The sequence below is a fragment of the Bombina bombina genome, chromosome 9 (genome assembly GCF_027579735.1).
Source record: "Bombina bombina isolate aBomBom1 chromosome 9, aBomBom1.pri, whole genome shotgun sequence".
In the NCBI taxonomy this organism is placed as follows: Eukaryota; Metazoa; Chordata; class Amphibia; order Anura; family Bombinatoridae; genus Bombina; species Bombina bombina.
Window position 1 is genome coordinate 222,292,918 of NC_069507.1, and position 25,381 is coordinate 222,318,298.

General features: G+C 42.4%; 1 protein-coding gene across 1 annotated transcript in view; it reads left to right on the forward strand.

Annotated features, from left to right (window-relative positions):
• The window catches only part of TIAL1 (TIA1 cytotoxic granule associated RNA binding protein like 1), a 140,300-nt gene that overhangs the window by 110,727 nt on the left and 4,192 nt on the right, over positions 1-25,381 (forward strand).

Here is a 25,381-nt window from a genome sequence, read left to right on the forward strand (position 1 = left end):
GATTCAACAAGCTTGTTACTGATGGAATATACATTCCTACCAGGAGGAGGCAAAGTTTCCCAAACCTCAAAAGCCTATTCCTACCCTGCCCACCTTACTCATACCCCCCAAGGCAGAACATAGAGTGATCTGAGATGTCATCGCAGAAAATGCAGCATGTCTGCAGAAAGAACAGGAACTGTTAACACTTTAACTTTTCAGCGCTGCTCCACATTAGACTGTTCTTTTTAAACAGAGCTGTTCTCTGGCTGCATTGTATAAGTTTTCCTTAACAGTGCATCCAGAGCAAAGTGCTGCTTGAATTCAACAATCAAATATGCAGTAGTGCTGCAAAGCAGCAGTGCATTGATTGTACTCTGGCTCTGAGATTTTTGCAAGCTCGTTCCCTAGCTTTTTACAGTCTGCAAAGCTGTTTTTATTTGAATGTAAGATGTTCGTATGAGCAATGCACCTTTTTATTACTACATGTCTATGTTAGACTAAGAGAAAAGGAAACAAATTAATTCAAGAGGCATGTTACAATTACTTTTTTTGTCTGCAGCTAATTTGCAATGCAATTTTCAACTACTGCACTAGATTATACAACTTTAAATATTGCTTTATTCTCCAGTTAGCCAACACATTGCAATTGATCTGGTGCTTTAGTGTAACTGACACATTTACAATTTTATTTTATTGAAAAATGACCTGCAGAAAAATATTCACTAAAAAAATCTCATCGCAGAAAGTGAAAAAAACTTCTGTCTCTGGGCTCATACCTCAGTTTAAAAACTTTGCCTCCTTAGGAGGTGGTGAAGTATGATGTGCTTGATTCTTCAGTGAAAGGCGCTTCTAGCATTTGAAGCCCAGTTCCTCTCTAAGTACAGTGTTCGTCTGAGGGATGTGAAGGGAGAATTGCCTGATGACACCTTGTTTTCACCTATGGGCTCTCTGTATATTCGGTCGCAGGGATTCATCTGCTGCCTCCCTTTACAGATTTACATTATATTCCTCTAGCATTACCTCTGTTGATATGTTTCAGTACTGGTTTGTCTGTCTGCTATATGTGGATGGGTGTCTTATGGTAAGTATCTTTATTTCTTCAATGTATACCACAAATAGCCATCAGCACTGTAATCTTTTAAAAAGCTTTATTGGAACAAACTGCAATGTTTCAAGGAATTAACCTCTTAATCATGCTAATAATGTGATCATTTCACTACATTTAAATACTCTTTCAATGGCGCCAAACTGACCTCTCAGGGACCTAAGGTCGCCATCTAGTGGTTATGAAAACACCTACACCATTAAAAACAATTTATAAGTAACAACATTAAAAATATAGGGATAACATTTACCTACCAGCTTAAACTAACATTTGTAACTTTGTTAGTAATCTTTCTTTTTCTTATTCGCATAAATGATTCACCATATAGCAGTCAGTTTTTAGAAAAATTTATATATTCACTGCAATAATTTAGACCTCTTGGAATCAATGTGTCAAAGTGGTGTATCCACCACATTTCACGTTGTTTTAGTAATGTTTCTCTGTTTGCTCCATTACGTTTGAAATAGATGTGCTCTATCACTTGCCACCTAAGTTGGCTGATTGTATGTCCTTTCTCAATAAAGTGTTTTGATAAGGGGGCATCTAAGTTCTTCTAATATTTGATCTATGTTGAGTAAGTCTCTTATTAGTTGGGTAGTCTCCCCCAAATAAATTAAAGAGCACGGACACTTGATCAAATAGATGACATAACTACTATTACATGTATGGTACCCATTTATTTGGTATTCCTTCCCATTATGGGGATGATAGAAACTCCTGCCCCTTATTATCAAGTTACAGCTGGCACAATTTAAACAGGGTTAACAGCCCTTATTATTTTCCCCAATGTATGTCTGATTGATTTCTCTATCAGGGCCTACATCTGATCTAACTAATTGGTCTTTAATATTACTGACCCTCCTGTAGGCCATCAATGGTGGTTCCTTAAACTCTTCTATTGAGGGGTTACAATCTCTTAACACGTGCCAGTTTATTTTGATTGCTTTACTGATAACCTCGCTGTGTGGATTGTACTGTGACACAAAAAGCAATTTATTAGATTTCTTCACTTTTTGTTGGTGTGTTCTGTTAGTGGGTTGTTCTATTTCCCGAATTTTCTCCTCAACTAGCTTACGTGGGTAACTTAGGGAGTGATTCAATGAGTCTCTTAGGGTGAAAACTTTTATAGTGTAACAGTGTATTTCTCCAACATAGGTGTGTCCGGTCCACGGCGTCATCCTTACTTGTGGGATATTCTCTTCCCCAACAGGAAATGGCAAAGAGCCCAGCAAAGCTGGTCACATGATCCCTCCTAGGCTCCGCCTTCCCCAGTCATTCTCTTTGCCGTTGCACAGGCAACATCTCCACGGAGATGGCTTAGAGTTTTTTGGTGTTTAAATTCTTCCTACCATCCAGGAAGGTCAATTCATGACCACGGTGGATTTAAAGGATGCGTATCTACATATTCCTATCCATAAGGAACATCATCGGTTCCTAAGGTTCGCCTTTCTGGACAAGCATTACCAGTTTGTGGCACTTCCATTCGGATTAGCCACTGCTCCAAGAATTTTCACAAAGGTACTAGGGTCCCTTCTAGCGGTGCTAAGACCAAGGGGCATTGCAGTAGTACCTTACTTGGACGACATACTGATTCAAGCGTCGTCTCTACCACAAGCAAAGGCTCATACGGACATTGTCCTGGCCTTTCTCAGATCTCACGGGTGGAAAGTGAACGTAGAAAAAAGTTCTCTATCTCCGTCAACAAGAGTTCCCTTCTTGGGAACAATAATAGACTCCTTAGAAATGAGGATTTTTCTGACAGAGGCCAGAAAATCAAAACTTCTAAGCTCTTGTCAAGTACTTCATTCTGTTCTTCTTCCTTCCATAGCGCAGTGCATGGAAGTAATAGGTTTGATGGTCGCGGCAATGGACATAGTTCCTTTTGCGCGAATTCATCTAAGACCATTACAACTGTGCATGCTCAGTCATGTGGAATGGGGATTATACAGACTTGTCTCCGACGATACAAGTAGATCAGAGGACCAGAGATTCACTCCGTTGGTGGCTGACCCTGGACAACCTGTCACAAGGGATGAGCTTCCGCAGACCAGAGTGGGTCATTGTCACGACCGACGCCAGTCTGGTGGGCTGGGGCGCGGTCTGGGAACCCCTGAAAGCTCAGGGTCTTTGGTCTCGGGAAGAATCTCTTCTCCCGATAAATATTCTGGAACTGAGAGCGATATTCAATGCTCTCAAGGCTTGGCCTCAGCTAGCAAAGGCCAAATTCATACGGTTTCAATCAGACAACATGACGACTGTTGCGTATATCAACCATCAGGGGGGAACAAGGAGTTTCCTGGCGATGGAAGAAGTGACCAAAATAATTCAATGGGCAGAGACTCACTCCTGCCACTTGTCTGCAATCCACATCCCAGGAGTGGAAAATTGGGAAGCGGATTTTCTGAGTCGTCAGACATTTCATCCGGGGGAGTGGGAACTCCATCCGGAAATCTTTGCCCAAATAATTCAATTGTGGGGCATTCCAGACATGGATCTGATGGCGTCTCGTCAGAACTTCAAGGTTCCTTGCTACGGGTCCAGATCCAGGGATCCCAAGGCGACTCTAGTGGATGCACTAGTAGCACCTTGGAGCTTCAACCTAGCTTATGTGTTCCCACCGTTTCCTCTCATTCCCAGGCTGGTAGCCAGGATCAAACAGGAGAGGGTATCGGTGATCTTGATAGCTCCTGCGTGGCCACGCAGGACTTGGTATGCAGATCTGGTGAATATGTCATCGGCTCCACCATGGAAGCTACCTTTGAGACAGGACCTTCTTGTTCAAGGTCCGTTCGAACATCCGAATCTGGCCTCACTCCAACTGACTGCTTGGAGATTGAACGCTTGATTTTATCAAAGCGAGGGTTCTCAGATTCTGTCATTGATACTCTTGTTCAGGCCAGAAAGCCTGTAACTAGAAAAATCTACCATAAAATATGGAAAAAATATATCTGTTGGTGTGAATCTAAAGGATTCCCATGGAACAAGATAAAAATTCCTAAGATTCTATCCTTTCTTCAAGAAGGTTTGGAGAAAGGATTATCTGCAAGTTCTTTGAAGGGACAGATTTCTGCTTTATCTGTTTTACTTCACAAAAAGCTGGCGGCTGTGCCAGATGTTCAAGCTTTTGTTCAGGCTCTGGTTAGAATCAAGCCTGTTTACAAACCTTTGACTCCTCCTTGGAGTCTCAATTTAGTTCTTTCAGTTCTTCAGGGGGTTCCGTTTGAACCCCTACATTCCGTTGATATCAAGTTATTATCTTGGAAAGTTTTTTGTTTTTGGTTGCAATTTCTTCTGCTAGAAGAGTTTCAGAGTTATCTGCTCTGCAGTGTTCTCCTCCTTATCTGGTGTTCCATGCAGATAAGGTGGTTTTGCGTACTAAACCTGGTTTTCTTCCGAAAGTTGTTTCTAACAAAAATATTAACCAGGAGATAGTCGTGCCTTCTTTGTGTCCGAATCCAGTTTCAAAGAAGGAACGTTTGTTGCACAATTTGGATGTAGTTCGTGCTCTAAAATTCTATTTAGAGGCTACAAAGGATTTCAGACATACATCTTCCTTGTTTGTTGTTTATTCTGGTAAAAGGAGAGGTCAAAAAGCAACTTCTACCTCTCTCTCTTTTTGGCTTAAAAGCATCATCAGATTGGCTTATGAGACTGCCGGACGGCAGCCTCCTGAAAGAATCACAGCTCATTCCACTAGGGCCGTGGCTTCCACATGGGCCTTCAAGAACGAGGCTTCTGTTGATCAGATATGTAAGGCAGCGACTTGGTCTTCACTGCACACTTTTACCAAATTTTACAAATTTGATACTTTTGCTTCTTCTGAGGCTATTTTTGGGAGAAAGGTTTTGCAAGCCGTGGTGCCTTCCATCTAGGTGACCTGATTTGCTCCCTCCCATCATCCGTGTCCTAAAGCTTTGGTATTGGTTCCCACAAGTAAGGATGACGCCGTGGACCGGACACACCTATGTTGGAGAAAACAGAATTTATGTTTACCTGATAAATTACTTTCTCCAACGGTGTGTCCGGTCCACGGCCCGCCCTGGTTTTTTAATCAGGTCTGATGATTTATTTTCTCTAACTACAGTCACCACGGTATCATATGATTTCTCCTATGCAAATATTCCTCCTTTACGTCGGTCGAATGACTGGGGAAGGCGGAGCCTAGGAGGGATCATGTGACCAGCTTTGCTGGGCTCTTTGCCATTTCCTGTTGGGGAAGAGAATATCCCACAAGTAAGGATGACGCCGTGGACCGGACACACCGTTGGAGAAAGTAATTTATCAGGTAAACATAAATTCTGTTTTTTGTCTGTTTCCTTTGTATATTAATCTACATTAAGGAAATTATTTCCTTTTGAAACACGTGTCCAGAAAAGTAACTGTTTGTTCACTATAGTTTACCGTAAACTGAAGCCCTCTCACCATAGAGTTCAATTCGTTCACAAAATCCAAAAGGCTCTCAACGTTGCCCCGCCAAAGACGTCATCTATATAACGCCACCAGATGGCGCCATACTTCTTGAAGAGTTTACTCTCATATACAAAGCGTTCTTCAAATTCGCTCATGTATAAATTGGCGTATGATGGGGCAACTTTGGAGCCCATGGCTGTTCCCTTCTTTTGCCTAAACCACTGATTCTGAAACAGAAAAAAAATCCAAAATAAAATCAATCTTAGTAAATCCTCCAAAAATTTACACTGTGATTTAGAATACCTGCTGTTCACCATGAAAGTCTTTTTAATCACGGCTATGCCCGTCTCATGTTTTATCGATGTATAGAGACTTTTGACATCCATGGTGAAGAGCAGGTACCTATCTGTGGGAAATTCCAGCGTTTTGATTTTCATAAGGAAATTCCCTGTGTAATTGATGTAACTTGCCATGTTGGCAACTTCTGGCTATAATAATCTATCCAGATATTTAGATATATTTGTAAAGACAGACTCAACACAGGTCTAATGGGGTCCTTGTGGATTTTGGGCACTGTATAAAAAATTGGATTTTTCGGATTGTCTACATATAGATATTGTGCCAATTTTTCATCAATTATAACCAGTGTTAGTGCCCTATCGAATAGATATCTGATTTCCTTTTGTATCTTTATTATAGGGTTGCCACTTATTGGTTCATATGTGTCAATGTCACTAAGTTGTTCTTTAATCTCTGCAATGTAGTATTTTTTGTCTAGAATGACTGTGGCTCCGCCTTTGTCTGCCCCCTTTAGAATAATATACTTATTATTTTTTTAGTGTCTTTAAAGCCTGATGATCTTTTGATGTAAAATTAACTTGTTTTCTATTACTGAATGTTTTTCTTTTTTTGTTGGATTTACATTTAATTTTAAGGTGTTGTATATCGTTTTCTAGTAGACTAATAATTATGATAACACTATGGTTTGCAATATTTGGTTTAAATGAGCTTTTTTTATTTAACCCCAAATTGAGTGTCAATACTGTTGTTGGGTTTTCATCTGCATTTTTAATACCACACATCTCTGTCCACCAAACCAGACCTTTAGTTTGATGTTCCGATAGAATTTTTGTAAGTCTTTACATAATTAAAAAAAATCAATGTCTTTATAAGGGCAAAAAGACAAACCCTTATTGAGAATGTTCAGTTCATTATCAGTTGGTGTATAAGAGGATATATTTACCACTGTGTTAGTTGTTTCTATTTCTTTCATGTAATTGGCAAGAGTCCATGAGCTAGTGATATATGGGATATACAATCCTACCAGGAGGGGCAAAGTTTCCCAAACCTCAAAATGCCTATAAATACATCCCTCACCACACCCACAATTCAGTTTTACAAACTTTGCCTCGGTTCTGAAACCTCCTAGTATGACGGTTGCCATGGTAACTTGGCTTCCATTTGTAAACATTACCTAAGCGGTAGTCGTCTTCATTGCGGAGGAACTTCACTCTTTTGATCTCTTTAATTGCTTTTTGCTCATCCTTGATTTTCTCAGCAATTTTTTTATTAAGCTCCTCAAATCTTCAGTTGTCATGGTGGTAAGTAAGTCAACTTTATACTTATTCATGAGTTCTGTCTGTACCTCCGATTCTTGTAGCAGCGCCTCAACCGTGCAAACAATCAAATCATAGGAGCATTTGTTAATAATTGATTCAAATTTGTTGCAGTAACTCTTGTTATCCTTAAGTAATTTCGGGACTGTACTCATCCGTAGTCCCCTTGGTATTCTCACTCTATGGTATTCAGATAAGGGTAGACATATGTAGCTTCCACTTCATTAATTTAATTCTGACCGCCTCATAATCTTTAGCTATTGTAGCAGAGGGTGCCGTTCTGAGAAATTCTCTGGAGCCTTTAGTCAATGCCGTAATCCTGGCTGCAATTGAATTCACTATATGCAAATACCTTGCTTCCATCTGTTATGTTGGTGTTATCCCGATTGGGTTCCATATTGTATAAAAGTTCCCAGTGTGCACTACCCTGCAGCGATATAATTGCTTAACAGTCCAGTGTTGGGATAACAGCACAAAAAAAGGGATTCTTTGTAAAGAGCACATGCACTTTACAAAGAATCCCTTTTTTGTGCTGTTATCCCAACACTGGACTTTATTTCTTCAAGACACTCTCAGCTATGGAAGGCACTTTAAAAGTAATATGAATGTGTATGTATATGTTACATCATTATGACGCGTCAATTTGTGCCTTTTTTTTTTTTTTTTTTTTTTTTTGCTTTAAAACCTGTTCCCACTTCACTCTGTGCTCTCATAATTTTTAGAGAGCTGTATGCAACACTTGTTTTTACATCCTAAACGATGTTTGTTATTCATTCTTTGTGTCATAATCCTTAAACCTACTCCTTGAAAGATCTTTACACTCTTTGGATGTAGTAAGAGCTTTGAAATATTATGTAGAAATGATGGTTCTAGAAAACGTCAGCAATCCTGCCATTTCATTAGCATTTTGGTTAAAACTTTTAATTCACAAAGTTTATTTGGAGGCAGGCCAGTCTCCGCCTCAGAATTACAGCTCAATCTACAAGATCAGTTGCCACATCTTGGGCTTTCAAGAATGAAACTTAAGTTGATCAAATTTGCAAAGCATCCACTTGGTCTTCCTTGCATACTTTTACTAAATTCTATCATTTTGATGTTTTTGCTTCTTCAGGTGGATAGGTAAAGGATTTTATATCCTATCGGTAACAAGCTTGTTGAGTCTCGCCGCCATGAAAGAAATTAATTTATCAGTTCTTACATAAATTATGTTTTTGCTGAAAGGTGACGTTTCCACCTCTTATCAAACAGCCGTTTGGGCCAGCTGGCTCCAAGCCTGTTTTTATGGGTTTCCAGTACTTATTTCTTCTATGGAAAATAATTATACCTGGCTATTTATCAACATTACCAATGCTTCCACATTCGTATTCCTTATGTAGAAATCTAAAAATTATATGGGGGTTTATTAACATTCCCAGCTCCTCGGCATACTTGTTTTCTTATAAAGAAATTCTCATAGCTGGTGGTTTGTTGGTATAACCAATAATTAAACATACTTTCTCCAACATAGGTGTGTCCGGTCCACGGCGTCATCCTTACTTGTGGGATATTCTCTTCCCCAACAGGAAATGGCAAAGAGCCCAGCAAAGCTGGTCACATGATCCCTCCTAGGCTCCGCCTACCCCAGTCATTCTCTTTGCCGTTGTACAGGCAACATCTCCACGGAGATGGCTTAGAGTTTTTTAGTGTTTAACTGTAGTTTTTCATTATTCAATCAAGAGTTTGTTATTTTCAAATAGTGCTGGTATGTACTATTTACTCAGAAACAGAAAAGAGATGAAGAATTCTGTTTGTATGAGGAAAATGATTTTAGCAACCGTAACTAAAATCCATGGCTGTTCCACACAGGACTGTTGAGAGCAATTAACTTCAGTTGGGGGAACAGTGTGCAGTCTCTTGCTGCTTGAGGTATGACACATTCTAACAAGACGATGTAATGCTGGAAGCTGTCATTTTCCCTATGGGATCCGGTAAGCCATTTTTATTAAGATAGTAAATAAGGGCTTCACAAGGGCTTATTAAGACTGTAGACTTTTTCTGGGCTAAATCGATTCATTATTAACACATATTTAGCCTTGAGGAATCATTTATTCTGGGTATTTTGATATGATTATATCGGCAGGCACTGTTTTTGACACCTTATTCTTTAGGGGCTTTCCCTAATCATAGTCAGAGCCTCATTTTCGCGCCGGTAATGGCGCACTTGTTTTTGAGGACAGCATGGCATGCAGCTGCATGTGTGTGGAGCTCTGATACATAGAAAAGTCTTTCTGAAGGCATCGTTTGGTATCGTATTCCCCTTTGGGCTTGGTTGGGTCTCAGCAAAGCAGATTCCAGGGACTGTAAAGGGGTTAAATATAAAAACGGCTCCGGTTCCGTTATTTTAAGGGTTAAAGCTTCCAAATTTGGTGTGCAATACTTTTAAGGCTTTAAGACTCTATGGTGAAATTTTGGTGAATTTTGAACAATTCCTTCATACTTTTTCGCAATTGCAGTAATAAAGTGTGTTTAGTTTAAAATTTAAAGTGACAGTAACGGTTTTATTTTAAAACGTTTTTTGTGCTTTGTTATCAAGTTTATGCCTGTTTAACATGTCTGAACTACCAGATAGATTGTGTTCTGAATGTGGGGAAATCAAGGTTCCTTCTCATTTAACTATATGTATTTTATGTCATAAAAAATTTAGTAAAAATTATGCCCAAGATGATTCCTCAAGTGAGGGGAGTAAGCATGGTACTGCATCATCCCCTACTTCGTCTACACCAGTCTTGCCCATACAGGAGGCCCCTAGTACATCTAGTGCGCCAATACTCCTTACTATGCAACATTTAACGGCTGTAATGGATAATTCTATCAAAAACATTTTAGCCAATATGCCCACTTATCAGCGAAAGCGCGACTGCTCTGTTTTAGAAAATTCTGTAGAGCATGAGAACGCTGATGATATGGTTTCTGAAGGGCCCCTACACCAGTCTGAGGGGGCCAGGGAGGTTTTGTCTGAGGGAGAAATTTCAGATTCAGGAAACATTTCTCAACAAGCTGAACCTGATGTGATTAATTTTAAATTTAAGTTGGAACATCTCCGCGCTCTGCTTAAGGAGGTGTTATCCAATTTGGATGATTGTGATTATCTGGTCATTCCAGAACCACTATGTAAAATAGAAAAGTTCTTAGAGGCCCCGGGGCCCCCCGAAGCTTTTCCTATATCCAAGCGGGTGGCGTACATTGTTAGTAAAGAATGGGACAGGCCCGGTATACCTTTAGTACCTTCCCCCATATTTATAAAATTGTTTTCCTATAGTCGACCCCAGAAAGGACTGATGGCAGACAGTCCCCAAGGTCGGGGGGGCGGTTTCTACTCTACACAAGCGCGCCACTATACCCATAGAAGATAGTTGTGCTTTCCAAGATCCTATGGATAAAAAATTAGAAGGTCTGCTAAAGATGTTTGTTCAGCAAGGTTCCCTTCTACATCCAATTGCACGCATTGTCCCTGTCACTGCAGCCGCGTGTTTCTAGTTTGATGAACTAGGAAAGGCGATTATTAGTAATTCTTCTTCTTATGAGGAGATTATGGACAGAATTCGTGCTCTTAAATTGGCTAATTCTTTCACCCTAGACGCCACCTTGCAATTGGCTAGGTTAACGGCGAAAAAATTCTGGGTTTTGCTATTGTGGCGCAGAGCGCTTCGGTTAAAATCTTGGACAGCGGATGCGTCTTCCAAGAACAAATTGCTTGACATTCCTTTCAAGGGGAAAACACTCTTTGGCCCTGACTTGAAAGAGATTATCTCTGATATCACTGGGGGCAAGGGCCACGCCCTTCCTCGGGATAGGTCTTTTCAAGACCAAAAATAAACCTAAGTTTAAGCAGGAAGGTAATACTTCTCAAGCCAATCCAGCCTGGAGACCTATGCAAGGCTGGAACATAGGAAAGCAGGCCAGGAAACCTGCCACTGCTACCAAGACAGCATGAAATGCGGGCCCCCGATCCGGGACCGGATCTGGTGGGGGGCAGACTCTCTCTCTTCGCTCAGGCTGGGGCAAGAGATGTTCTGGATCCTTGGGCGTTAGAAATAGTCTCCCAAGGTTATTCTCTGGAGTTCAAGGGGCTTCCTCCTAGGGGGAGGTTCCACAGGTCTCAGTTGTCTTCAGACCACATAAGAAGACAGGCATTCTTACATTGGGTAAAAGACCTGCTAAAAATGGGAGTGATTCATCCTGTCCCATTAGGAGAACAAGGGATGGGGTTCTACTCCAATCTGTTCATAGTTCCCAAAAAAGAGGGAACGTTCAGACCAATCTTCGATCTCAAGATCTTGAACAAGTTTCTCAAGGTTCCATCGTTCAAGATGGAAACCATTCAAACACTTCTTCCTTCCATCCAGGAAGGTCAATTCATGACCAAGGTGGATTTCAAGGATGCGTATCTACATATTCCTATCCACAAGGAACATTATCGGTTCCTAAGGTTTGCATTCCTGGACAAGTATTTCCAGTTCGTGGCGTTTTCTTTCGGATTAGCCACTGCTCCTAGGTTTTTCTCATAGGTACTAGGGTCCCTTCTGGCGGTGCTAAGACCAAGGGGCATTGCTGTAGTACCTTACTTGGACGACATTCTGATTCGAGCGTCGTCCCTTCTTCAAGTATAGGCTCACACGGACATTGTCCTGGCCTTTCTCAGATCTCACGGATGGAAAGTGAACGTGGAAAAGAGTTCTCTATCTCCGTCAACGAGGGTTCCCTTCTTGGGAACTATAATAGACTCCTTAGAAATAAGGTTTTTTCTGACAGAAGCCAGAAAAACAAAACTTCTAGACTCTTGTCGGATACTTCATTCCGTTCCTCTTCCTTCCATAGCGCAGGGCATGGAAGTGATAGGTTTGATGGTAGCGGCACTGGACATAGTTCCTTTTGTGCGCATTCATCTAAGACCATTACAACTGTTCATGCTCAGTCAGTGGAATGGGGACTATTCAGACTTGTCTCCGAAGATACAAGTAAATCAGAGGACCAGAGACTCATTCCGTTGGTGGCTGTCCCTGGACAACCTGTCACAAGGGATGACCTTCTGCAGACCAGAGTGGGTCATTGTCACGACCGACGCCAGTCTGATGGGCTGGGGCGCGGTCTGGGGATCCCTGAAAGCTCAGGGTCTTTGGTCTCGGGTAGACTCTCTTCTACCGATAAATATTCTGGAACTGAGAGCGATATTCAATGCTCTCAAAGCTTGGCCTCAGCTAGCGAGGGCCAAGTTCATACACCAACCATCAGGGGGGAACAAGGAGTTCCCTAGCGATGGAAGAAGTGACCATAATCATTCTATGGGCGGAGTCTCACTCCTGCCACCTGTCTGCTATCCACATCCCAGGAGTGGAAAATTGGGAAGCGGATTTTCTGAGTCGTCAGACATTGCATCCGGGGGAGTGGGAACTCCATCCGGAAATCTTTGCCCAAGTCACTCAACCGTGGGGCATTCCAGACATGGATCTGATGGCCTCTCGTCAGAACTTTAGAGTTCCTTACTACGGGTACAGATCCAGGGATCCCAAGGCGGCTCTAGTGGATGCACTAGTAGCACCTTGGACCTTCAAACTAGCTTATGTGTTCCCGCCGTTTCCTCTCATCCCCAGGCTGGTAGCCAGGATCAATCAGGAGAGGGCGTCGGTGATTTTGATAGCTCCTGCGTGGCCACGCAGGACTTGGTATGCAGATCTGGTGAATATGTCATCGGCTCCACCATGGAAGCTACCTTTGAGACGAGACCTTCTTGTTCTAGGTCCGTTCGACCCACTCCAGCTGACTGCTTGGAGATTGAACGCTTGATCTTATCAAAGCGAGGGTTCTCAGATTCTGTTATTAATACTCTTGTTCAGGCCTGAAAGCCTGTAACCAGAAAAATTACCACATAATTTGGTATATCTGTTGGTGTGAATCTGCAGGATTCCCTTGGGACAAGGTTAAGATTCCTAAGAGTCTATCCTTCCTTCGAGAAGGATTGGAAAAAGGATTATCTGCAAGTTCCTTGATGGGACAGATTTCTGCCTTGTCCGTGTTACTTCACAAAAAGCTGGCAGCTGTGCCAGATGTTCTAGCCTTTGTTCAGGCTCTGGTTAGAATCAAGCCTGTTTACAAAATTTTGACTCCTACTTGGAGTCTCAACCTAGTTCTTTCAGTTCTTCAGGGGGTTCCGTTTGAACCCTTACATTCCGTTGATATTAAGTTATTATCTTGGAAAGTTTGTTTTTGGTTGCAATTTCTTCTGCTAGAAGAGTTTCAGAATTATCTGCTCTGCAGTGTTCTTCTCCTTATCTGGAGTTCCATGCAGATAAGGTGGTTTTGCGTACTAAACCTGGTTTTCTTCCAAAAGTTGTTTCTAACAAAGACATTAACCAGGAGATAGTTGTACCTTTCTTTGTGTCCTAATCCAGTTTCAAAGAAGGAACGTTTGTTGCACAACTTGGATGTAGTTCGTGCTCTCAAATTTTACTTAGCAGCTACTAAGGATTTCAGACAAACTTTGTTTTTGTTTGTTGTTTATTCTGGTAAACGGAGAGGTCAAAAAGCAACTTCTACCTCTCTCTCCTTCTGGATTAAAAGCATTATCCGATTGGCTTATGAGACTGCCGGACGGCAGCCTCCTGAAAGAATCACAGCTCACTCCACTAGGGCTGTGGCTTCCACATGGGCCTTCAAGAACGAGGCTTCTGTTGATCAGATATGTAGGGCAGCGACTTGGTCTTCACTGCACACTTTTACCAAATTTTACAAGTTTGATACTTTTGCTTCTTCTGAGGCTATTTTTGGGAGAAAGGTTTTGCAAGCCGTGGTGCCTTCCATTTAGGTGACCTGATTTGCTCCCTCCCTTCATCCGTGTCCTAAAGCTTTGGTATTGGTTCCCACAAGTAAGGATGACGCCGTGGACCGGACACACCTATGTTGGAGAAAACAGAATTTATGTTTACCTGATAAATTTCTTTCTCCAACGGTGTGTCCGGTCCACGGCCCGCCCTGGTTTTTTTAATCAGGTCTGATAATTTATTTTCTTTAACTACAGTCACCACGGTACCATATGGTTTCTCCTATGCAAATATTCCTCCTTAACGTCGGTCGAATGACTGGGGTAGGCGGAGCCTAGGAGGGATCATGTGACCAGCTTTGCTGGGCTCTTTGCCATTTCCTGTTGGGGAAGAGAATATCCCACAAGTAAGGATGACGCCGTGGACCGGACACACCGTTGGAGAAAGAAATTTATCAGGTAAACATAAATTCTGTTTTTTTCTTATATTGGAAATAAACATATCTGATGGTTCATTAGCTTATCAGTTCCTAATTTTACCATCTTATTTCTTGTATAGAAAAAGGTCATATCTGGTTGGTTGTTGTCCTTGCCAGTACATAACCCGTACTTATTCTTATAGAGAAAATAAATATATCTGGTAGTTTTTGTAGCGCTACCAGTTGACTCTTCTTTGCTTTCTGCAAATAACCTTACCTTGACTTTCCTAGCATTACCTATGCTAGCCAAGCCTTATTCTTTTCTTCCTTTTGTGTAGGAGGATCTAGTCATGACCACCATGCATCTGGAGGAATCAGGCTTTCACTTTTTAATTCTGGGATCATTACCAGTACCTACGTTTTGCTTTTCTGATCAAGCATTACCAATTCATAGCTTTCCCATTAAGTTTAGCTACAGCTTCCAGGATCTGGACAAAGGTTCAAGGGGACCTTCTTCCCGGTCGGACTTCATGGGATTGCGGTGGTGCCATGCTTGGACGTCCTCTTGGTTCAGGCGCCATCTTTACCTTTAGCGACATCTCCCAGAGTAGTTACTCTGGTACCGTCAGATGCATGGTTGGAAGTTAGCCCTGTTAACAAGTTCTCTCTCTCCCCATTTCTTTTTTGACACGACAAGTCGACGGATCATCTTAATTACTAATGGGATATTCATCTCCTGGTCAGCAGGAGGAGGCAAATAGCACCACAACAGAGCTGTTAAATAGCTCCTCCCTTCCCTCCCACTCCACTCATTCTCTTTGCCTACGTTAGTGATAGGAAGTGGCAAAGTGAGGTGTTAGAAAAGATTCTTCAATCAAGAGTTTATTATTTTTAAAGTAGTGCCAGAGTGTGCTGCTTTGTTCTAGGGTGTAGCCATAGTCCATATCAGTCTCTACAGTAGAGCATTTGGTGGCTTTAAAGCAATTGGAACTGGTGGGACATAATTCTCACTGCACCTCCCATATTGATGCTGCCCTGACTGAGAAAACCTGAAGCATTTTACTCAGGACTTTCGTTTTTTTTTTCCAGGTCCTTGGGAGGGAGAGGACCTCTTAAACCTGGGAACTGCCTTGCTGCCAAAAAGTGCTAACTTTTTTTCTGGGGATAGAGATCTCAGAGAAAGTTTGGGCACTTTCTTAAATTAACATTTGACCTAATTTAAATTGGATTCAGACTCCCCTAGTTAGCAGGGGATATTTAGGCAGTCAGGACGCTGGCTTATCTTTCAGAGCCTCTCCTGTGGCTTAGTGGGGAGCATGTCTGATTAACAAACTCAAGGTTAAGAGTTTGAATCCACCCCCATGTGCTACGCTTTATTCCCCTGGCTAATAATAGGGCTGCCTGGGTGAAAGACAGTATATCTGTTTGAAGTCTTTTACATTTGGGCTTGCATTGCGGCTTAGACCCCTAATACTCTGCTAGGCACTGACTGTAATATAAATAAGCCTGACACTAAGGGAGTATGACACATGTTGCTGGTCAGGCTGTCTACTTGATTCCGGGGGTGACAAGGAGACGGGTGTTTTCCCTTTTATTTATGTATTGATGACAGTCTGCTTGAGTGTTTGGTTAATCAATTGACACATTAGCTGATTAGCAATGTCAAGACTGAGCCAATGCTTCTTTCTACTGGTGCGACATTACCGTGATAACTGCTGTGGTGCATAGGTTATCTTGAGATACTTCGTAAGTTTTAGCCTTTTACTCCTGGCACCTTTACTCAAACAATGGCGACCGGGAGATAATTTGGATGACGCCCACGAGGGGCGGAGTTGGTAAACGGCGCCAAGGCTTTCTCTCCTCCCTCCTAACAGTTCTGGTTATACTAGGAGTGGAGGATGGCGCCGTGCAGAGAGACTCTTCCTTATTGTCACTTCCGGTTATTGTAGGACTTTGACTAAATGTTTGCGCTTTATTTCATCGCTATGTGTTCAGCTTCTGTATAGGCAGGTTGTCTAACATTTCTGCTAGGTCAAGCTGAAGGTTTAGATGGACTGACCAGTTCCTCATACATCTTCAATGTTTGCTTTAATAAAAATGAAGATGTGTTTCTATTTAACATTTAAAGGGACAGTACCACTTGCCATATGTGAATTTTTATTTGCAATTGGTTAAGTTTTTATTTCATTATTCTGCCATATGTGAGGCAGGTTGATTAAACAAGTGTGCACTCATTTTTCTCTCACATGCAGTGCCCTGCGATTCCTTCCAATTTCCATCCGGAATTGCTGCAAAAGACATTGCTTCCTTAATGTCATGGCAATGTCTATGGACAACAATGTTGACATGCTAATTTGCTTACTTCTGCACACAGTACTAAGAACTTAGCTTTAAAATTTAAAGAGACTATGTGTCAATTTTGTCTTCGAAATTTCACTTTGTCTGCATCTACCCTTTTTAGGGTGTTTGCTGCTTAGGAGTCTGTTGATACATTTCTCCTTTAGTGTCCCATAAAATGTTATGGCCCACATGCAGTGGCCTGCGCTTCCTTTCATACTCCACTCGGAGTTATGATGCATTATATGTGTTTCTCACAAGGAAGAAAACATTACTAGAGGAATTATTTCAGTAGTTGCTATTCCGAATGGTTCCTCCCTGTTACTGAAGGAGGAATATACTTTGGGATTATCTGAGAGAGAATTCTCATACTCGGATAGAATTGTTACTTTAGGAGGTTTTAACTATCCTGGGCGACCCCGACATAGTACGTCCAGTATAGACATTTCCGGTGTAATCTATTCTAGTGCGTCCAGTAAAAAAGGATGGACGCATTCCCTATATTTACAAAACTGTTTCCATTAGCCGACTCTGCTAAGGAGGCTGGACAAACATTCCCTAGGGGGGAAGGAGTAGTTTCAGCTTAGCTAAGAGAACCCTTAGAGCAGGGGTGAGCAACTATCGGCCCTCCAAATGTTATGGACTACATCTCCCATGATGCTTTGCCAGCATTATGGATGAAAGAGCATTATGAGAGATGTAGCCCATAACATCTGGGGGGGCGATAATTGCCCACCCCTGCCTTAGAGGATAGTTGGATTTTTTTAAAGGTCCATAGAATTAGAAAAGGGATGTACCACCAGGGTTTACAATAGCAACCAGCTGTGTACTTTGCTACCGTCACTAGTGCAACGGCATATTGATTTGATGCGTTGTCTGATGCTACGAAGTCAGAAACTCCCCCCGATAAAATATAGGATAGGATACAAGCTTTCATATTGGCTAATTCCTTTATTTCAAATTCTTCCTTTCAAGTTATCAAACTGGGAACATATGTTTCTCTGTTCCAGCTCACTGAGCCTTATGGTTAGAGCCTTGTTCTACGGATATATGCTCTAAGTCTAAACTTGTAGTGATTCCTTACCAGGTGAAGACTGTTTGGACCTGGCTTGACGGAAATAATCTCTTTTGAAAATTTAAAGAATAAAAAAAAAATTAATCTCCAAATAGCCTGCTGTTGAATCAAAGACAGCATGAAGGACATGCCCCCGATCCGGGATCGGATCTTGTAGGGGGCAGACTTCCGTCTTCGCTCAGGCTTCGGTTTGATCAAGAGTTTTCCTCCCAGAGGCAGGTTTCTGCTTTCAAGATTATCTGCAGATCAGTAAAGAGGAGAGGCGTTCTTACACTGCGTAGGAGACCTCTCAGACCTGGGAGTGATTGTTCCAGTTCCAATACAGGGTCTGGGTTTTTTATCCCAATTTGGTTGTGGTTCCCAAAAAAGAGGGAACCTTCAGACCACTTTTTAGATCTCAAGAGTCTAAACAAATTTCTTAGTGTATTTAAAGGATGCATAACTTCATGTGGTTCGTGGCTCTTCCTTTCGGTCTTGCCACAGCTTTCAGAGTTTTCACAAAGGCTCTGAGATCGCTGTTGGCGGTGCTTTGTTACGGGCATCTGGACGCCATTCTTACAGCAAGCAAGATTTCATTCAGACACGTGTTATCCTTCCCGCGATCTCATGGGTGGAAGGTAAATTTGGAAAAGTGTTCCTTAGTCCCAAGCACAAGGGTAACTTGCTTTGGAACCATAATAGATTCCATATCGATGAAGATTTTTCTGACAGAATTCAGGAAATCGAAGATTATCGATACTTGTCTATTCCTTCAGTCCACTCCTCGGCCTTCAGTGACTCAGTGCATGGAGGTAATCGGGCTGATGGTGGCGGCAATGGATATCATCCAGTTTGCTCGGTTCCATCTCAGACCTCTGCAGCTTAGCATGCTCAGACAATGGAACAGGGATTAGGCAGACTTGTCTCCTCGAATAATTCTGGAACAGGGGACAAGGACTTCTCTTCAATGGTGGTTGTCTCTGAATCTTCTCTCCCAGGGGACCTGCTTTCACAGACCATCTTGGGTGATTATGACAACAGACACCAGCCTTCTGGGGTGGGGAGCAGTCTGGGGCTCCCTGAAGGCTCAGGGAGTTTGCACTCAGTCAGAGTCTGTTCTTCCTATAGACATTCTGGAGCTGAGAGCGATCTACAATGTTTTTCTGGCCTGGCCACAGTTTGCCATGGTCCAGTTTATCAGGTTCCTCTGAAGCTGAGTGCTTGGAGATTGTACACTTAATTTTATCCAAGCGAGGGTTTTTCTGATTCGGTCATAGACTATGATTCAGGCTCGTAAGCCTGTGCCTAGAAGGATTTACAATAAAAGTCGGCGTAAATTCCTTTATTGGTGTAAATCCAAGGGCTACTCATGGAGTAGGGTTTGAATTCCTAGATTTTTGTCTTTTCTCCAAGAGGACTTGGTGAAGGGCTTGTCTATTTTGTTACGCAAACGTCTGGCGGATGTTCCAGATGTTCAATCATTTTGTCAGGCCTTGGTTAGGATCAGGCCTGTGTTCAAACCAGTTACTCCTCCATGGAGTCTTAATTTTAGTTCTCAGTTATTCAGGTTCCGTTTGAGCCTATGTATTCCTTGGATATTAAGTTACTATCTTGGAAAGTTTTATTTCTTGTAGCTATTTCTTCTGCTCAGAGAGTGTCAGAACTCTCAGCGTTCCAGTATGAGTCACCTTACCTTTTTCCATTTAGATAAGGTAGTTTTACGTACTAAATTAGGATTTCTTCCTAAGGTTGTTTCTAATCGGAACATTAATCAGGAGATTGTTGTTCCTTCCTTGTGTCTTAATCCTTCTCAAAAGGAAAGACTTCTGCACAATTTGGACATGGTCCGTGCTTTAAAGTTTTATTTACAGGCCACTACGGATTTTCGCCAGTCTTCTTCTTTGTTTTTGGTTTTCTTGGGAAAACATAAGTGACAGAGCTTCGGATACTTCTTTCTTTTTGGCTAAGGAGCATAATACGTTTTGCTTATGAATCTGCTGGACCGCAGTCTCCCGAGAGAGTTGCAACTTATTCCATAAGGGCTGTTGCTTCCTCGTGGGCATTCAAAACTGTCGTTTCTGTAGAACAGATTTGCAAGGCTGCAACCTGGTCCCCTCTCCACACTTTTTCAAGGTTTTACTAATTTGACTCTTTGCCTCGGCTGAGGCTGTTTTTGGGAGAAAGGTATTCAAGCAGTGGTGCCTTCCGTTTAGGTTCCCTGTCTTTTCCCTCCCGTATTATCTGTGTACTCTAGCTTGGGTATTGAATCCCATTAGTAATTAAGATGATCCATGGACTCGTCGTGTCTTAAAAAAGAAAAGAAAATTTATGCTTACCTGATAAATTTATTTCTTTTTTGACACAATGTGTCCACGGCCCGCCCTGTTCTTTTTGCCAGGTTGTGGGTTATTATAAACTTCAGACACCTCTGCACCTTGGCTTTTCCTTTCTCTTCTTAACTTCGGTTGAATAGGAGGAGGAGCTATTTAACAGCTCTGCTGTGGTGCTCTGCCTCCTGCTGACCAGAAGGTGAATATCCCATTAGTAATTGAGATGATCCATGGACTCATCGTGTGAAAAAAGAAATACATTTTATCAGATAAGCATACATTTTCTTTTTTATTCATATTCCCTCAAATATATAGAGTGCCTAATTCAGCACTTGGCTTTAATGCCAGAAATCCTACTTTCTTCCTCAACACGAAATCGTATATTGAAGCGGGCAAATGGCCTCAATCTTGAATTACAGCACATTTTACCCGTTCAGTGTCTTCTTCTTGGGCCTTCAAGAATAAGGCTTTAGTTGAACATATATGTAAGGCTGCTACTTACTCCTCTTTACATACTTTCACAAAATTTCACAGATTTAGTTTTTTCCTCGTCTGAGGCGTCTCTTGGGGAAAAAGGTTGCCTAGTAATTATGACTGCCTTCTCTACTTTCTAATGGCACAGTGAATCCACGAATCATCAATTACTGTTGGGAATATCACTCCTGGCCAGCAGGAGGATGCAAAGAGCACCACAGCAAAGCTGTTAAGTCTCTTCCCTACCCACAATCCCGAGTGACCAGTCTTCTTCAATCACGTTTTTATTATTTTAAAGCAGAGCAGGCTTGCTCTGATCTTTTCTGGGGTCTGGCCTTAGTCCACGTCGGTCTCTTCAGTAGGGCAGTGGTGGCTTTTGAGCACTTGGGAACTTGAAGTACAACCCTCTCTGCGCTTTCTCATGATTTTGCTGCCCTATGCAGAAAGCCTGAGTATACTTATTTAGATTCTTTCTTTTTCCACGGTTCCATATGAGGTATGGGATCCTCTCAAACTAGGTGAGCTGCCGGTCAGATGCTTTTAAGGTAAGTGCCATATTTATTTTTCTTGGTAAGGAGAATTTGGCACTTCTGCAGCTAGGTTCTGCTTAACAGGGACATTTTAATTGACCCAGTTGAGAAGTGGTTAATATTAAACAGGCAGTTTGCCAGGGCACTGTGGACACACTGGGGAGATTTTTACTGGTGGCTCAGTGCGTTTACACTACGGTTACGATCCGGACTGTATTTTTGTACCTGTTATCTGAAAGTATATGCTTTTACAGAAACTAAGCTTCGTTATGCCTGCGGGTCCGCTCTTTACTAAAAGGGGGAGGTTCGCTGCTAGGGGGTGGGTAATTACGTTGGCGCGCTTTTTGGGGCTCTGTTGGCTGCAGTGTATGACGCAGTTGTCAGCTCCGTAGTTGGTGCTGCCGTTGCGAGTCCGGAACGGATCCTTGGCTATATCTGTTCAGGCTGCAGGACAGGTAGGCACCTCAGTATACTGCTGATGTGTTTGGGTGCCTGGGACTTTTGGTTTAAAGGGCTACTGTGTCTAAATCAATTTTTAAACGTCATTTAATCATTTATTTAAAAACGCAGTATTTTCTTTTAGTGCAAATAAAGAGTTTATTTTTCTCTGTCATTTTTATTAAAATGAACCAAGAAGCCTTACAAATTGTTGCATGTCACCTTTGTTATGATTCTCAGGTGGAACCCCCAGTTCCTTTTTGTTCCTCTTGTATAGAGAGAACCCTAAGTTATAGAGATAAGATTTTTTATTTTGAGCCACCATTAGCTTTGGCGGATGCTGCATAGGTGCCTCCTGTAACAGATATGCAGCAGCTTTATCCTCAAGCGTCCCAATCTTTTCAGTCTCCACATGCAGTGCCCTGCATTTTCTCTCATAATCCGGCAGGATTTATTTTACAGGATATAGCTACACAGGTATCCTCTGCAGTATCTGAGGCATTGTCCGCTTTTCCCATGCTGCAGGGAAGGCGTAAAAGGAAACTTAAGGAATCCGTAAGGTTTCTGATCAGGGTGTCTCTTAAGTTTCGGATGAAGAAAACATGTTGGTAGCGTCTGAGGGTGAAATCTCACTCAGATAGTGTAATTCCTTCTACTAATGCTGAAGTTGTATCATTCAGATTTAAGATAGAACACCTTTGCTTATTACTTAAGGAGGTTTTGGCTACTTTGGACGACTCTGACACGCCAATCGTAGTCAATCTTTAAAAGATCTAGTAAGCTAAACAAGTACTATGATCCCTTCCGCGGTGGAGTTTTTTCCAGTTCCAGACCGTGCTACAGAGATTATTGCACGGGAATGGGAGAGACCTGGTATTCCCTTTTCTCCATCTACTATTTTCAAGATGATGTTTCTTATAGCGGATTCCGTTAAGGAGTTGTGGCAGACGGTTCCTAAGGTAGAAGGAGCGATCTACACTTTGGCTAAGCGGAATACTATTCCCATAGATGATAGTTGTTCTTTCAAAGACCCAATGGATAAGAAGTTGGAGGCTTTATTAAAGAAAATGTATGTTCACCAGGGTCTCCAATGGCAGCCTGTCGTATGTATTGCCACTGTCACCAGCGCTGCAGCTTACTGGTTTTATGCGTTGTATGATTCTATTCGGACAGATACTCCTCTTGAGGAAATCCAGGACAGGATTAAGGCTCTTAAATTGGCCAATTCCTTTATTACAGATGCTTCCCTACAAGTCATTAAGCTGGGAGCAAAGATATCTGGTTTTGCGGTTTTAGCGCGCAGAGCCTTATGGTTGAAGTCATGGTCTGCGGATGTTTCATCCAAGTCCAAACTTTTGGCGATTTGCTTACAAGGGTAAGACCTTGTTTGGGCCTGGTTTGAATGAGATTCTCAGACATTACAGAAGGGAAGGGATTCTTTCTACCTCCAGATAAGAAGAATAAGCAGAAAGGATGAAAGAGTAGTTTTCGTTCCTTTCGTAACTTTAGAGGTAAACACTCCTCTCCTTCCTCCAAGCAAGATCAAGTCAAGCTCTCCTGGAAACCTGGTCAGTCTTGGAATAAGGGGAAGTAGTCTAAGAAACCTGCAACTTACTCCAAGTCAGCATGAAGGGTCGGCCTGGATACGAGATGTCCCGGATCCCTGGGCGGTGGACATTGTATCTCAAGGGTACAAAATAGATTTCAAGACCTCCCCTCCCAGAGGAAGGTTTCTTCTTTCCAGATTATCTGTAGACCAGATAAAGAGAGGCGTTCTTACATTGTGTCAAGGACCTTGCCTCTCTGGGGGTTATAGTTCCTGTTCCTCTGCAAGAATAGTGTCTGGGATTTTACTCAAATCTCTTCCTAGTTCCCAAAAAGGAGGGAACGTTCAGGCCAATCTTAGACCTAAAATGCTTAAACAAGTTCCTCAGGGTTCCATCCTTCAAGATGGAGACTATTCGCTCCATTCTTCCCTTAGTTCAAGAAGGTCAATTCATGACAACCATAGACCTAAAGGATGCGTACCTTCATGTTCCCATACACAGGGATCATCAGAAGTTTCTGAGGTTCACCTTCTTGGACAATAACTTTCAATTTGTTGCGCTTCCATTCAGTCTTGCCACAGCCCCCAGAATTTTCTCAATGGTTCTGGGAGCTCTGTTAGCAGTTATCCGGTCCCGGGGCATTGCAGTAGCGCCTTATCTAGACACCATTATGGTTCAGGCGTCCTCTTTTGAACAAGCAAAATCTCATACGGAGATCTTGTCGTTTTTTTTCTTTTCTCCCACGGATGGAAGGTGAATCTAGAAAAAAAGCTAGCCAGCCACAAGAGTGCAGTTTTTAGGGACCATAATAGACTCTCTTCTAATGAAGATTTTTCTGACAGAGGTCAGAAAGTTAAAGATCCTCAAGTCTTGCCTAGCTCTTCAGGCCTCTCTGCGGCCTTCAGTGGCCCAATGTATGTAGGTACTTGGTCTGATGGTGGCTTCTATGGACATCATTCCATTTGCTCGGTTCCATCTCAGACCTCTGCAGTTATGCATGCTATGACAGTGAAACGGGAACTATGCGGATCTGTCCCCACGTATAGTCCTGGATCAGATGACAAGAGACTCTCTTCTGTGGTGGTTGTCTCAGGAACATCTCTCCCAGGGGACTTGTTTCCGCAGACCCTCCTGGGCGATTGTGACCACAGATGCCAGCCTTCTGGGGTTCGTTGAAGGCTCAGGGCTTATGGACTCGGAAGGAGTCGGTTCTGCCCATAAACATCTTGGAGCTGGGAGTTTTTCTTCAATGCTCTTCTTGCCTGGCCTCAGTTGATTTTTTTTAGCCCGGTTTATCAGGTTCCAGTTGGACAACATAACATCGATGGCTTACATCAACCACCAGAGGGGAACTCTTGAGTTCCTTGGCCATGACAAAAGTGGCCCGAATTATTCAGTGGGCGGAGACCCACAACTGCTGTCTTTCTGCGATACACATCTCAGGAGTGGACAATTGGGAAGCGGATTTTCTGAGCAAACCTTTCACCCCGGGGAGTGGAAAACTTGGTGTTTTCCAGTTTGACTCTCAAATGGGGGCAGCCAGAACTAGAACTCATGGCTTCTCGGCAGAATGCCAAGCTCCCGAGGTACGGCTCGAGGTCAAGGGATCCACAGCCAGCTCTGATAGATGCTCTGGCGGTTCCTTGGAACTTCAGTCTAGCATACCTGTTTGCTCTCCTGCCAAGGGTCATTGCTTGGATCAAGCAGGAGAGGGCGTCTGTAATTCTCATAGCCCTGGCGTGGCCTTGCAGAATCTGGTATGCAGACCTAGTGGAAATGTCATCCTTTTAACCTTGGAGACTTCCTCTGAGGAAGGACCTTCTACTTCAGGGTCCCTTCCTTCATCCAAATCTCGTTACTCTGAAGCTGACTGCTTGGAGATTGAATGCTTAATTTTAGCTAAACGTGGGTTTTCTGAGGCGGTCATCGAGACCTTGATACAGGCTCGCAAACCTGTAAAGCGTAGAATCTACCATAAGAACTGACGTAAATATTTTTGTATTGGTGAATCCAAAGGTTACTCTTGGAGTAGACTCAGGATTCCTAGGATTTTGTCTTTTCTCCAGGACGGAGGACGGTCTGGAGAAGGGTTTATCGGACAGTACTCGGAAGGGTTTATCGGACAGTACTCTGAAGGGTCAGATTTTGGTATTGTCTATTTTGCTGCATAAGCGTTAGGCAAATGTGCCAGACGTGCAATCGTTTCTTTAGGTCCTTGGTCAGAATCCGGCCTGTTGTTAAGTCGGTTACTCCGCCTTGGAGTCTTAATCTTGTTTTTAAAGTTTTACAACAGGCTCCATTTGAGCCTATGCATTCCTTAGATATTAAGTTGTTATCTTGGAA